This window comes from Mobula hypostoma, unplaced genomic scaffold (genome assembly GCF_963921235.1).
Source record: "Mobula hypostoma unplaced genomic scaffold, sMobHyp1.1 scaffold_64, whole genome shotgun sequence".
Classification (NCBI taxonomy): Eukaryota; Metazoa; Chordata; class Chondrichthyes; order Myliobatiformes; family Myliobatidae; genus Mobula; species Mobula hypostoma.
The window spans coordinates 223,728-236,815 of record NW_026948239.1 but is presented as its reverse complement, the minus strand read 5'-3'; the positions used below and the strand labels follow the sequence as shown (position 1 = coordinate 236,815).

General features: G+C 46.4%; 1 protein-coding gene across 2 annotated transcripts in view; it reads left to right on the top strand.

Annotated features, from left to right (window-relative positions):
- The first annotated feature begins 366 nt into the window (after positions 1-366).
- Positions 367-13,088, top strand: part of LOC134342136 (NACHT, LRR and PYD domains-containing protein 3-like) — a 38,465-nt gene continuing 25,743 nt past the window's right edge. The window contains exons 1-2 of one of the 2 annotated variants that reach the window (XM_063040102.1): positions 367-621; positions 1,295-1,485. The gene's annotated coding sequence lies outside the window, so the exon portion shown is untranslated. The remainder of the gene's footprint in view (positions 622-1,294; positions 1,486-13,088) is intronic. The other variant, XM_063040101.1, reaches the window with a different exon arrangement.

The window sequence follows — 13,088 nt, the reverse complement described above, 5'->3', positions numbered from 1 at the left end:
TCTACAATTTCTCCTGACGGAGCACTGCCGTGACATTTTCTCTGATTGGTAACGCCACCCCTTCTTCATTAATCCTCCCCGCTCTGAAACGCCTTAAAGAACGGTTCGCCGAAATAGCTGTGACGGGCGTGTAGTGTTTGTGCTGAAACTCGCCCAGCGCCGGACAGCCCCGTTCACACGCGGGGTGGAGCCTCAACCCGACTGGATCAAATTCACAGCCTAGGATTGGCTGAATAACACGGAGAAGCTCCGCCCCGCTGGTTGCGTCAGAGGAATAAGGTGAACAAGAGAGATCCACCCGGAAATCCAGACAGAAACTACCTGCGACCGCGAGGGAAGGTTCACACAGCCTCTGTAGTTCTGTCTCTGTTTTCTGCATTTGTCCTAGTCCCCTCTCCCCCGCTGACCGACCTGTACCAGGCCGGTGAGGAGGTGTGGTACCAGAACTACGAACTGCCTCATTTACCCCGGCTCATCCGGACCTGTCTGTCTGTAGTCAGCGACTGACACTCTATAACCGAATAGGGTCGGGAGCGGCAGCACTGACTGAATTCTCGGTGCGTGGTCGGCACATTTGTCATCCGGGACAGCACTGAACACCGTCCGGTATCAACATCAGAGGTAAATGTTGTCTCCGATTCTGCAAATCAGTGAGCGATTACAGCGGGGCTCGGCTTTTGTCGGGATCGGGAGGGCATACAAGGGGCGAAGGCAGCTCTGACACGTTCAACGAAGAAATTGTTGACCAAATGCATTAAAAGAAACGACATTGTTACCTTCACTCACACACATTTTTTAGGGTGGTTTCTACTGAGGCAGTACAGATGAAACTTGTTCACGGATAATAATATCAAAAATGTCCCGCGGGGCAGGGCCGGGTCCCTTCTCCGATTTCTCTGTCTCTCTCACAGTCACACACAGAGACACAGATACACGCACACACAATTAAAACTAACTACCCAGAATAACAGGACGACCGTGAGATTTTACGGTTTTACTGTTCGGAACGTGACGGTAGAGAATGCCACAGAGCAATTTATTTAATTAAACCGCAAAGTATGATATGAAAACTACAAATGATGGCAGTTTGTGGTAAAATTAAATGCTGCAATCTCACAAAGTCTGGTCGCAATCGTAACCAGTAATCATTCAGACTGCAGACACTGGGGAACTTTCTTTTCTATATCAACGGGTGTTTATTGTTTTATTTTCTGTAACAGAAATAATTAAATACAACATTAAGCCACCTTTGTGTACAGCTGCAGTGGAGTTGAACTGGTTTGTTTGGTTTCAGCAGAGGATCCGCCCTGTGGACAGGCAGCAGCTTGTACACAGAAAATCGCGCTGTGAGTCTCACAGAACAGCAACACCGGGCCCTCCCCCATAGATAATAAATATCTGTCGCTGGACTGGCTGGAATGAAGTTAGCAGAAAACCACTCGAAAATATATCGACACGGAGACTGAACATTCTTGGTGAATTGAGGTGAGACTAATTCAAATTCTGTTATTTATTTCGGATCTTTATTTCCAATCAGCACGTTATCTGTGTTTTGGATCAGTGATCAAGAAGTCACCATTTCTATTGTAACCCTCCTCGGGCGGTGGTGGTGTCAGTGATCCTGCAGTTTTCCGTCTGCACGTGTGAGAGCTTCCACAATTTATGTCAAACATAAAAGCAGTTCTCGAACCAGGGGTTACGATTTCAAAGCCAGTGCGCGAAAAGCTGTTTAGCCAACACGGGTTCCGTATCCAAACTTGTCATTTCAGATGAATTCATGTTCTTTCTTCTATGTGACTGTGTATATTGTGGGTGTTTCGAGCTGATCTCCTCAACGTCGTGTGAAAGCAAAGACTTTGATTTTGCTTAAGGCTTCGATACATTGCAAACATCTGGGGGTAGGGATGGGGAAACAGTTTCAGAAAGCAGCACGTGGTATTGCAAAGCGAAAATCATGATTTCACTGTGTGGGACAGAAAGCTCGATGGACTGAGTGGTCAATTCTGTGTGTCATGTTCACAAGAAAAGCTCTGACGACAGTTACCGTAAATCAATTTAATGTGAACGGAGCAGAACACATGTAACTTACCTGTCGCTGAACCAAAGCCAAACATTGCCGTAATGTTTGGAAGGGAGGAGAACAGGAAAATCTAAAAAGAATCTAATCTAAAATTACATCATCCAGGCCGCTGACATAGGTGATAAACAGCAATGGACCCAGCGCCGATCCCTGGGATATCCCACCACCCACTGGTCACCAGTCAGAGGGTTAAACCATCTTTCAGCATTTGCTGGTTTCTCCCGCACGGCCGATGGCGAAGCCAATTTATCACCACATCCAGAATTTCCTGAAGTCCCTGAACCTCAGACCATAAGATAGAGGAGCAGCATTAGGCCATTCAGCCCATCGAGTCTGCTCCACCGTTCTATCATGGTTAATCCCGGATCCCACTCAACCCCATACACCTGCCCTCTCGCCATATCCTTTAATGCCCTGACCGATCAGGAAACTATCAACTTCCACCTTAAATATATTCCTGGGCTTGGCCTCCACCGCAGTCCGTGGCAGAGTATTCCACAGATTCATTCCTCTCTGGATAAACAAACAATCTTCCTTACCTCTGTTCTAAATGGTCGCCCCTCAATTTTGAGGCTCTGCCCTCTATTTCAGGATACCGTCACCATCGGTAACAGCCCCTCTACGCCCATCTTGTCTAGTCCTTTCAACATTCAGTAGGTTTCAATCAGATCCACACACATTCTTCTAAATTCCACTGAGTTCAGGCTCAAAGCTGACATACGCTTCTCATATGTTAACCCCTTCATTCCCGGAATCATGCCCGTGAACATCCTCTGGACTCTCCAATGACAACACATCCATTCTGAAATATGGAGTCAAAATCTGTTAGCTATACTTCGAGCGCGGCCTAACCAGTGTCTTATAAAGGTTCAGCATAATCTGCTTGCTTTTATACTCTATTCCACTTCAAATAAATGCCAACATTACATTTGCCTTTTTCCCAAAGACGCAACCTGTAAATTAACCTTCTGGGAGTCTTGCATGAGGACTTCAAAGTCCCTCTGCATCTCCGATGTTTGAAACTTCTCTCCATTTAGATAATAGTCTGCACTATTGATCTTTTTACCAAAAAGCATTACCATACATTTCCCAACAATTAATCCATCTGCCAATTTTTTACCCATTCTTCCAATTTGCCTAAATCCTGTTGCAATCGCGTTGCTTCCTCAGCCCCACCTACCCCCTCCAGCTATATTCGCATCATCCACAAACTTTGCCACAAAGCCATCAATTCTATTATTTAAATCATTGACAAACAATGTGAAAAGTAGCTGTCCCAATACTGACCCCTGAGAACCACCACTAATCACCGGCAGCCAGCCAGAAAAGGCCCCTTTTATTCCCTCATGTTGCCTCTTGCCTGTCAGGCATTCCAGTCTCCATGCCAGTATCATATCTGTAACGCCATCAGATGTTATCTTGTTAACCTGTCTCACGTGTGGCACCTTATCAAACGCCTTCTGAAAATTCAGGTAAATGATATCCATTGTCTAAGCCCTTCTGGCATCCCTAAGGAAGCCATAATATTGTTTTCCTTACTACTCCGACAGCATCATATCTGAGGCCGGCCTAATAGCGCTAGGAGATGTGACTGTAAGATGACCGGGACGAGATGCTCGTTATTACACGGTGCTGTGAAAGAACAGCAGCTCAAAGGGGAAAACTCGGCGTAGATGTTAACTAAGGATTCCGAATGTCCTTTAATGGAGATATAGAGGTAATAGTAATGCAGAATAAGTGTGATTTTAAATACTTAATAGCAGGGAAAAGGAGGCTGCGGAGAGAGTAAACACCAGAGATTTTGCGGATGCGGAAAAAAAAAGAGATTCGCACCCGAAAAGTAAGCATACAGGTACAGCAGACAGTGAAGAAAGCTAATGGCATATTGGCCTTCATAACGAGGGGAGTTGAGTATAGGAGCAAAGAGGTCCTTTTGCAGTTGTACAAGGCCCTGGTGAGACCCCACCTGGAGTATAAAATGCAGTTTTAGTCTCCAAATTTGAGAAAGGACATTCTTGCCATGGAGGCAGTGCAGCGTCGATTCACTGGGTTAATTCCAGGGGCGGCGGGAATGTCATATGTTGAAAGATTGGAGGGGCTGGACTTGTATACACTGGAATTTAGAAGGATGAGAGGGGATCTGATTGAAACATATAAGATTATTAAGGGATTGGACACGCTAGAGGCAGGACACACGTTCCCGATGTTGGGGGAGTCCAGAACCAGAGGCCACAGTTTAAAAATAAGCGGTAGACCATTTAGAACGGAGTTGAGGAAGCACTTCTTTACGCAGAGGATTGTGGATGTGTGGAATGCTCTGCCTCAGAAGGCAGTGGAGGCCAATTCGCTGGATTCTTTCAAGAAAGTGTTAGATAGAGGTCTTAAAGATAGCGGAGTCAAGGGATATGGCGAGAAAGCAGAAACAGGGTACTGCTTGTGGATGATCAGCCATGATCAGAGTGAATAGCGGTGCTGGCCCGAAAGGCCGAATGGCCTACTCCTGCACCTATTGTCTATTGTTTATTGTCTATTGAAATGCTGGAGGAAGTCCCCAGGCCTGGCAACATCTATGGAGAGAAATCCCTCGACCCGAAACGTCGTCTGTCTATTCCTCTCCCTAGATGCTGCCCGACCTATGATTTCCTCCAGCATTTTGTAGTTGTCATAGACCCCAAAATAAGATCTGTCGGTTGGGTGAAGGGAAGTAGCTTTTGAAGTTTTGCAGATGCATATTGACAGATGAGCCAATTGCCAAGGCTGTCGCAATTTGTCACAATGTTGTTTTAGAGTGTATGTTATAAACTTATGTGGGAAAAGGTTATTTTGGGTTCGCTCCTTTTGTGCAACAAATACGGATTCATATGAAACATTGTGAGTGGCTCCATGCTGTTGGACGCGGGATCAGGCTCCGCTAAATGGGGCTGAGTCAATGGGCCTCCATTGGTTATCTGTAGCCCGGTCATGGCATTAGGTAACATTGGAAACACAGTACATTTGTAAATAGGATTTGTGGTGTTGCTCTGGTCCGACTTTTGCGACAATCGCGACATGGGCTTTAATACTAGACTAGTGCGGGATTAGATGATTAATCCCGTGACCTGGAAGAATGGGAAATGTGTGACTTGGCTCAAGGATTTTTCTAACCTTCTGTTCGTCCATCTGTATTCACTGTATCTCTCTCCCAGTAACACCTTAACCCCGCTCTTCCTGTCACGTTGCTACTCCTGCCGGGGAGTCAGCATCGCGAACATTCAGTCCCTCTCTGTGTACCTTGCGCTCCTGAGTGGGATCAGAACGCCTCATATCATGACCGGGTGCAGTCCCACCCCACTCCCACGTGTACTAAACTTAATTGGTCTGCCATGTCTTTATTCCCCATCATCAATTCACCTGTTTCTGACTGTAAGGGACCTACATTTGTCTTAAAACCAATCTTTTTCTTTTCACATATCTGTAAAAGCTTTTACAGTCAGTTTTTATGTTCCCTGCCAGCTTTCTCTCATAATCTTTTTTTCCCTTTCCTAATTAAGCCCTTTGTCCTCCTCTGCTGGACTCTGAATTTCTCCCAGTCCTCAGCTGTGCCACTTTTTCTGGCAAATTTGTATGCTACTTCTTTGGAATTGATACTATCCTTAATTTCCCTTGTCAGCCACGGGTGCACTACCTTCCCTGAATTATTCTTTTTCCAGACTGGGCTGAACAATTGTTGCAGTTCATCCATGCGATCTTTAAATGCTTGCCATTGCATATCCACCGTCAATCCTTTAAGTATCATTTGCCAGTCTATCTTAGCTAATTCACGTCTCATACCTTCAAATTTACCCCTCTTTAAGTTCAGAACCTTTGTTTCTGAATTAACTATATCACTCTCCATCTTAATGAAGAATTCCACCATATTATAGTCACTCTTACCCAAAGGGCATCGCACGACAAGATTGCTAACTAACCCTTCCTCGTTGCCCAATATCCAGTCCAGAATAGCCTGCTCTCTAGTTGGTTCCTCGACATGTTGGTTCAGAAAACTATCCCGCATATATTCCAAGAAATCCTCTTCCTCAGTACCCTTACCAATTTGATTCACCCAATCTATATGTAGACTGAAGTCACCCATTATAACAGCTGCTCCTTTATTGCACTCATTTCTAATTTCCTGTTTGATGCCATCTCCAACCTCACTACTACCGTTAGGTGGCCTGTACACAACTCCCTCAGTATCGATTGACAGCGAGGTGGAGATCGGCACACATTGTGGTTTCCCGGTGAGGAAATCGAGGACCAGTTGCAGAGGGAGGTAGAAAGGCCTTTTGATCAGATCTCTAAGAATAATTGCATTACAGGCTGACCTCTGGTCGAGAAACAGCATTCTGATATAAGTATTCGTATTGTCAAAGTAATCCAAAGCCGCATGATGAGCCGATGGAATCGCATTGTGGCCTATTGTGGATACAGTCAAATGACAGTGGGCTCAGGTCCTTGCTAAGGGAAGAGCTAATTCAAGGCATCGCAAACCTCTCACAGTAGTGTGAGTACTATGGAATATAGTCCTTAATGCAGCTCATGCTGCTCTCCTTGGGCACTGGTATGATTGTTACCCTTTTAAGGGATGTGGAATCTTCCAACTGCAGCAAAAATGACCACATCTCCGAAACAGTCATAGAACACAACTCCTGTTGTTCTGGGGTGTCTGAAATCCCTTTTAACTCCGTGCGACGACTGCACCCGCCACATCCTCTCTCTCCCAAAATCGATGGAAACACAAACATTCTCCCACGATGTCATTAGTGCCCCAGGATTAGTCTCAGAAAGGTACACTAGTAATGCCATCACTGTCCCAGGTTGGGATGTAGAATGGAACACCAGTAATGGCAATCAGAGAACCGGGTGGGGCTCGGTCTTGGACACTTGTAATGCCATCAGTGTCGCAGGATGGGGCGTAGAATGGGGCAACAGTGATCGGATTTAGTATCGCAACGGCGTGGTTATCCGGGGCGAGAGCTGTTTGGCCAGGTCATGAGTTATGTGTATCTGGACTGTCTACTGCTGTCCCTATTACGGCCTGTCTGTATAAAGTTAATTTGACTAATATCTCAACAGTTGACTCTGGATCTGAAGAGATGTTGGCACACGTTGCTGTGCTGTAATTTTTTAATAAATGCAGAACGACGGTGATGATTGGACCATATTATTTTAACCACTTAACCTGGAAGTTGAACAATTCAACTCATTCTTGTCAATTTGTTGGCCATGGCGGATTTAAAATCTGGAAGAAAATGTCGAACTCGAATGGGTCAAGGACAGTGGAAGCAGACAGGTGAATTGTCTTTGCTCCTGCCACGTGCTTGGAGACGGAAGCCGCCATTTTGTGGAACTGTTTTACATCCTCCATTTTGTGAGATAATGTTGCTTTGCTCTGTGTTTTAAAATCGACACAACGATGCCTCAGCTCATCTGCTAGACTGGAGATCCTTTCCAAAGAAGTTATTTGTGAGGCGTTCTTTGATATAATATAACATGTAGCTTTGTGAATAATGCGGTTGGTGCCTGCCTGACGTGATTAGAGCTGGTTACTGAAGAAAATGCATTAGGGTCTCTCCCTAGTTATCCTCCTGATCTTGATGAATGTACAGAGTTCCTTAGGATTCACCTTAATCGAACTTACCAAGAATCTTTCATGACCCCCTTTTCTCTTTCGTAATTTCCTTTTTCAGTTATGTTCTGGTGTCTTTATACACCTCGTCTGTTTTGTTTGATCCTAACATCTGAAGCTTTACGTACGTTTCATTTTCCTTCCTGACCAAATTTATCACCTCCCTGGCCATCTAATGTTCTCCTGTCTTTTCAACCCCGTCCTTTCTTTTAACAGGAACTTTTGATAAATGGCAAAAGTTGAATGATTCCCCAAGAATAGTCCAACAGCGTTTTGACGTCATTGCAAACTGCCACACACACTTTCTTCACAACTGCTGAAATCAAATGCAACCGGTTCGACAAATCACTCTCAATGGAGTGTGAACAAAGTCACTTTAATATTCTATGTAACCATTTCTGCTGAAGTGCAGAATGATAGAGCCTTTAATGTGAAATAAAGAACATGAACTGGGGTCTCGAACCTGTAACGTTATCAGTTAAATTTGCTGCCCTGTTTTCTGTGAGTTTACAAAACTTTACAAATTTTACAAGAAGAGGAAGGGTAGGGTGAGTGTGTGGAATTTGGAAGCTGGAGAGGGGGAAGCTGAAATTATGTGGGGGAAGAATAAATCAAGGAAGGTAGTGCACCCGTGGCTGACAAGAGAAATTAGGGATAGTATCAATTTCAAAGAAGAAGCATACAAATTAGCCAGAGGAAGTGGCTCACCTGAGGACTGGGAGAAATTCAGAGTTCAGCAGAGGAGGACAAAGGGCTTAATTAGGAAGGGGAAAAAAGATTATGAGAGAAAACTGGCAGGGAAAATAAAAACTGACTGTAAAAGCTTTTATAGATATGTAAAAAGGAAAAGACTGATAAAGACAAATGTAGGTTCCCTACAGACAGAAACAGGTGAATTGATTCTGGGGAGCAAGGACATGGCAGACCAATTGAATAATTACTTTGGTTCTGTCTTCACTAAGGAGGACATAAATAATCTTCCAGAAATAATAGGGGACAGAGGGTCCAGTGAGATGGAGGAACTGAGCGTAATACACGTTAGTAGGGAAGTGGTATTAGGTAAATTGAAGGGATTAAAGGCAGATAAATCCCCAGGGCCAGATGGTCTGCATCCCAGAGTGCTTAAGGAAGTAGCCCAAGAAATAGTGGATGCATTGGTGATAACTTTTCAAAACTCGTTAGATTCTGGACTAGTTCCTGAGGATTGGAGGGTGGCTAATGTAACCCCGTTTTTTTTTTTAAAAAGGAGGGAGAGAGAAACCGGGGAATTATAGACCGATTAGCCTAACATCGGTGGTGGGGTCAGTTATCAAAGATGTGATAACAGCACATTTGGAAAGCGGTGAAATGATCGGACAAAGTCAGCATGGATTTGTGAAAGGAAAATCATGTCTGACGAATCTCATAGAATTTTTGAGGATGTAACTAGTAGAGTGGATAGGGGAGAACCAGTGGATGTGGTATATTTGGATTTTCAAAAGGCTTTTGACAAGGTCCCACAGAGGAGATTCGTGTGCAAACTTAAAGCACACGGTATTGGGGGTAAGGTATTGATGTGGATAGAGAATTGGTTAGCAGACAGGAAGCAAAGAGTGGGAATAAACGGGACCTTTTCAGAATGGCAGGCAGTGACTAGTGGGGTACCGCAAGGCTCAGTGCTGGGACCCCAGTTGTTTACAATATATATTAATGACTTGGATGAGGGAATTAAATGCAGCATCTCCAAGTTTGCGGATGACACGAAGCTGGGTGGCAGTGTTAGCTGTGAGGAGGATGCTAAGAGGATGCAGAGTGACTTGGATAGGTTAGGTGAGTGGGTAAATTCATGGCAGATGCAATTTAATGTGGATAAATGTGAAGTTATCCACTTTGGTGGCAAAAATAGGAAAACAGATTATTATCTGAATGGTGGCCGATTAGGAAAAAAGGTGGTACAACGAGACCTGGGTGTCATTATACACCAGTCATTGAAAGTGGGCATGCAGGTACAGCAGGCGGTGAAAAAGGCGAACGGTATGCTGGCATTTATAGCAAGAGGATTCGAGTAAAGGAGCAGGGAAGTACTACTGCAGTTGTACAAGGCCTTGGTGAGACCACACCTGGAGTATTGTGTGCAGTTTTGGTCCCCTAATCTGAGGAAAGACATTCTTGCCATAGAGGGAGTACAAAGAAGGTTCACCAGATTGATTCCTGGGATGGCAGGACTTTCATATGAAGAAAGACTGGATGAACTGGGCTTGTACTCGTTGGAATTTAGAAGATTGAGGGGAGATCTGATTGAAGCGTATAAAATCCTAAAGGGATTGGACAGGCTAGATGCAGGAAGATTGTTCCCGATGTTGGGGAAGTCCAGAACGAGGGGTCACAGTTTGAGGATAAAGGCGAAGCCTTTTAGGACTGAGATTAGGAAAAAATTCTTCACACAGAGAGTGGTAAATCTGTGGAATTCTCTGCCACAGGAAACTGTTGAGGCCAGTTCATTGGCTATATTTAAGAGGGAGTTAGATTTGGCCCTTGTGGCTAGGGGGATCAGAGAGTATGGAGGGAAGGCTGGTGCAGGCTTCTGAGTTGGATGATCAGCCGTGATCATAATAAATGGCGGTGCAGGCTCGAAGGGCCGAATGGCCTACTCCTGCACCTATTTTCTATGTTTCTATGTTTTCTAAGTAGAGAGAGTGGGAGTGAGAGATGGGAAATTAAGGGAGAGGGCAAGAGAGAGGTGGGGTAACAGACTGAGACGTGGGGAGGGAAAGAAAGGGAGTGGGGCAGAGAGGGGGAGTGCGGTGGGGAGAAGGAGAGCAGGGTGAGAGGTCTCGAAAGAGGGGAGAGAGGGACAGAGAGGGGGAGAGGGTCGGAGAGGGAAATAAAGGACAGAGAAAGGGAGCAATAAACCAGTCCGTGCCATTCCGAACTGCGACATTCTGTAAATTAAGGGACATTACCATGTGTAATGAACCTGCAGCCTTTGCAGTCACAGGTCCCACTAAACTGTTAACTGCTGTTGATGTAAGGGTGAGTGTGAGGGGAAGGGGAAGGGTAGGATGAGTGCGTGGAAGGTGAACAGATGGACAATAAATTTGTGTGGGGGCTGTAGAGAGTGAGTGGAGAGAGATGGGGAGTGAGAGATGGGCAGTGAGGGTAGAGGGCGAGAGAGAGGGGAGGGAGCGGGAGGGACCGAGAGCGGGGAGTGAGAGAGTGAGACGTAGGGGGGAACGAAGTGGGAGACAGAGAATGAGGGGGAGTGAGGTTGGGAGAAGGGAATTAGGGTCAGAGAGGTCTAGAAGGAGGAAAAAGGGGGACAGAGATTGGAGAGAGGGACAGAGAGGAAAAGAAGGGCCAGAGAGAGGGAGGAACAAAGAGGGGGTAAAGTGTGGGGAGAGTGACTGAGAGAAAGGGAGTGAGAGGGACGGATGGATGGTGAGAAGGTAATGGGAGGCGTAGAGAGAGGGGAGTGGAAGAGGAGAGAGGATGAAGGAAAGAGGCAGAGAGAGAGAGGAGTTAGAGTGCGGAAGGAGTAAATGGTGGGGAGAGTGAGGGAGAGACAGGGAGTAGGAGATAGGGTTAAGGAGAATAGGAGTTAGAGTGCGGAAGGAGTAAATGGTGGGGAGAGTGAGGGAGCGACAGGGAGTAGGAGATAGGGTTAAGGAGAATAGGAGTTAGAGTGCGGAAGGAGTAAATGGTGGGGAGAGTGAGGGAGCGACAGGGAGTAGGAGATAGGGTTAAGGAGAATAGGGGTTAGAGTGCGGAAGGAGTAAATGGTGGGGAGAGTGAGGGAGTGACAGGGAGTAGGAGATAGGGTTAAGGAGAATAGGAGAGAGTGCGGAAGGAGTAAATGGTGGGGAGAGTGAGGGAGCGACAGGGAGTAGGAGATAGGGTTAAGGAGAATAGGAGTTAGAGTGCGGAAGGAGTAAATGGTGGGGAGAGTGAGGGAGCGACAGGGAGTAGGAGATAGGGTTAAGGAGAATAGGAGTTAGAGTGCGGAAGCAGTAAATGGTGGGGAGAGTGAGGGAGCGACAGGGAGTAGGAGATAGGGTTAAGGAGAATAGGAGTTAGAGTGCGGAAGCAGTAAATGGTGGGGAGAGTGAGGGAGCGACAGGGAGTAGGAGATAGGGTTAAGGAGAATAGGAGTTAGAGTGCGGAAGCAGTAAATGGTGGGGAGAGTGAGGGAGCGACAGGGAGTAGGAGATAGGGTTAAGGAGAATAGGAGTTAGAGTGCGGAAGGAGTAAATGGTGGGGAGAGTGAGGGAGCGACAGGGAGTAGGAGATAGGGTTAAGGAGAATAGGAGTTAGAGTGCGGAAGGAGTAAATGGTGGGGAGAGTGAGGGAGCGACAGGGAGTAGGAGATAGGGTTAAGGAGAATAGGAGTTAGAGTGCGGAAGCAGTAAATGGTGGGGAGAGTGAGGGAGCGACAGGGAGTAGGAGATGGGGTTAAGGAGAATAGGAGTTACAGTGCGGAAGCAGTAAATGGTGGGGAGAGTGAGGGAGCGACAGGGAGTAGGAGATAGGGTTAAGGAGAATAGGAGTTAGAGTGCGGAAGGAGTAAATGGTGGGGAGAGTGAGGGAGCGACAGGGAGTAGGAGATAGGGTTAAGGAGAATAGGAGTTAGAGTGCGGAAGGAGTAAATGGTGGGGAGAGTGAGGGAGCGACAGGGAGTAGGAGATAGGGTTAAGGAGAATAGGAGTTAGAGTGCGGAAGGAGTAAATGGTGGGGAGAGTGAGGGAGCGACAGGGAGTAGGAGATAGGGTTAAGGAGAATAGGAGTTAGAGTGCGGAAGGAGTAAATGGTGAGGAGAGTGAGGGAGCGACAGGGAGTAGGAGATAGGGTTAAGGAGAATAGGAGTTAGAGTGCGGAAGCAGTAAATGGTGGGGAGAGTGAGGGAGCGACAGGGAGTAGGAGATAGGGTTAAGGAGAATAGGAGTTAGAGTGCGGAAGGAGTAAGTGGTGGGGAGAGTGAGGGAGCGACAGGGAGTAGGAGATAGGGTTAAGGAGAATAGGAGTTAGAGTGCGGAAGCAGTAAATGGTGGGGAGAGTGAGGGAGCGACAGGGAGTAGGAGATAGGGTTAAGGAGAATAGGAGTTAGAGTGCCGAAGCAGTAAATGGTGGGGAGAGTGAGGGAGCGACAGGGAGTAGGAGATAGGGTTAAGGAGAATAGGATTTAGAGTGCGGAAGCAGTAAATGGTGGGGAGAGTGAGGGAGCGACAGGGAGTAGGAGATAGGGTTAAGGAGAATAGGAGTTAGAGTGCGGAAGCAGTAAATGGTGGGGAGAGTGAGGGAGCGACAGGGAGTAGGAGATAGGGTTAAGGAGAATAGGAGTTAGAGTGCGGAAGCAGTAAATGGTGGGGAGAGTGAGGGAGCGACAGG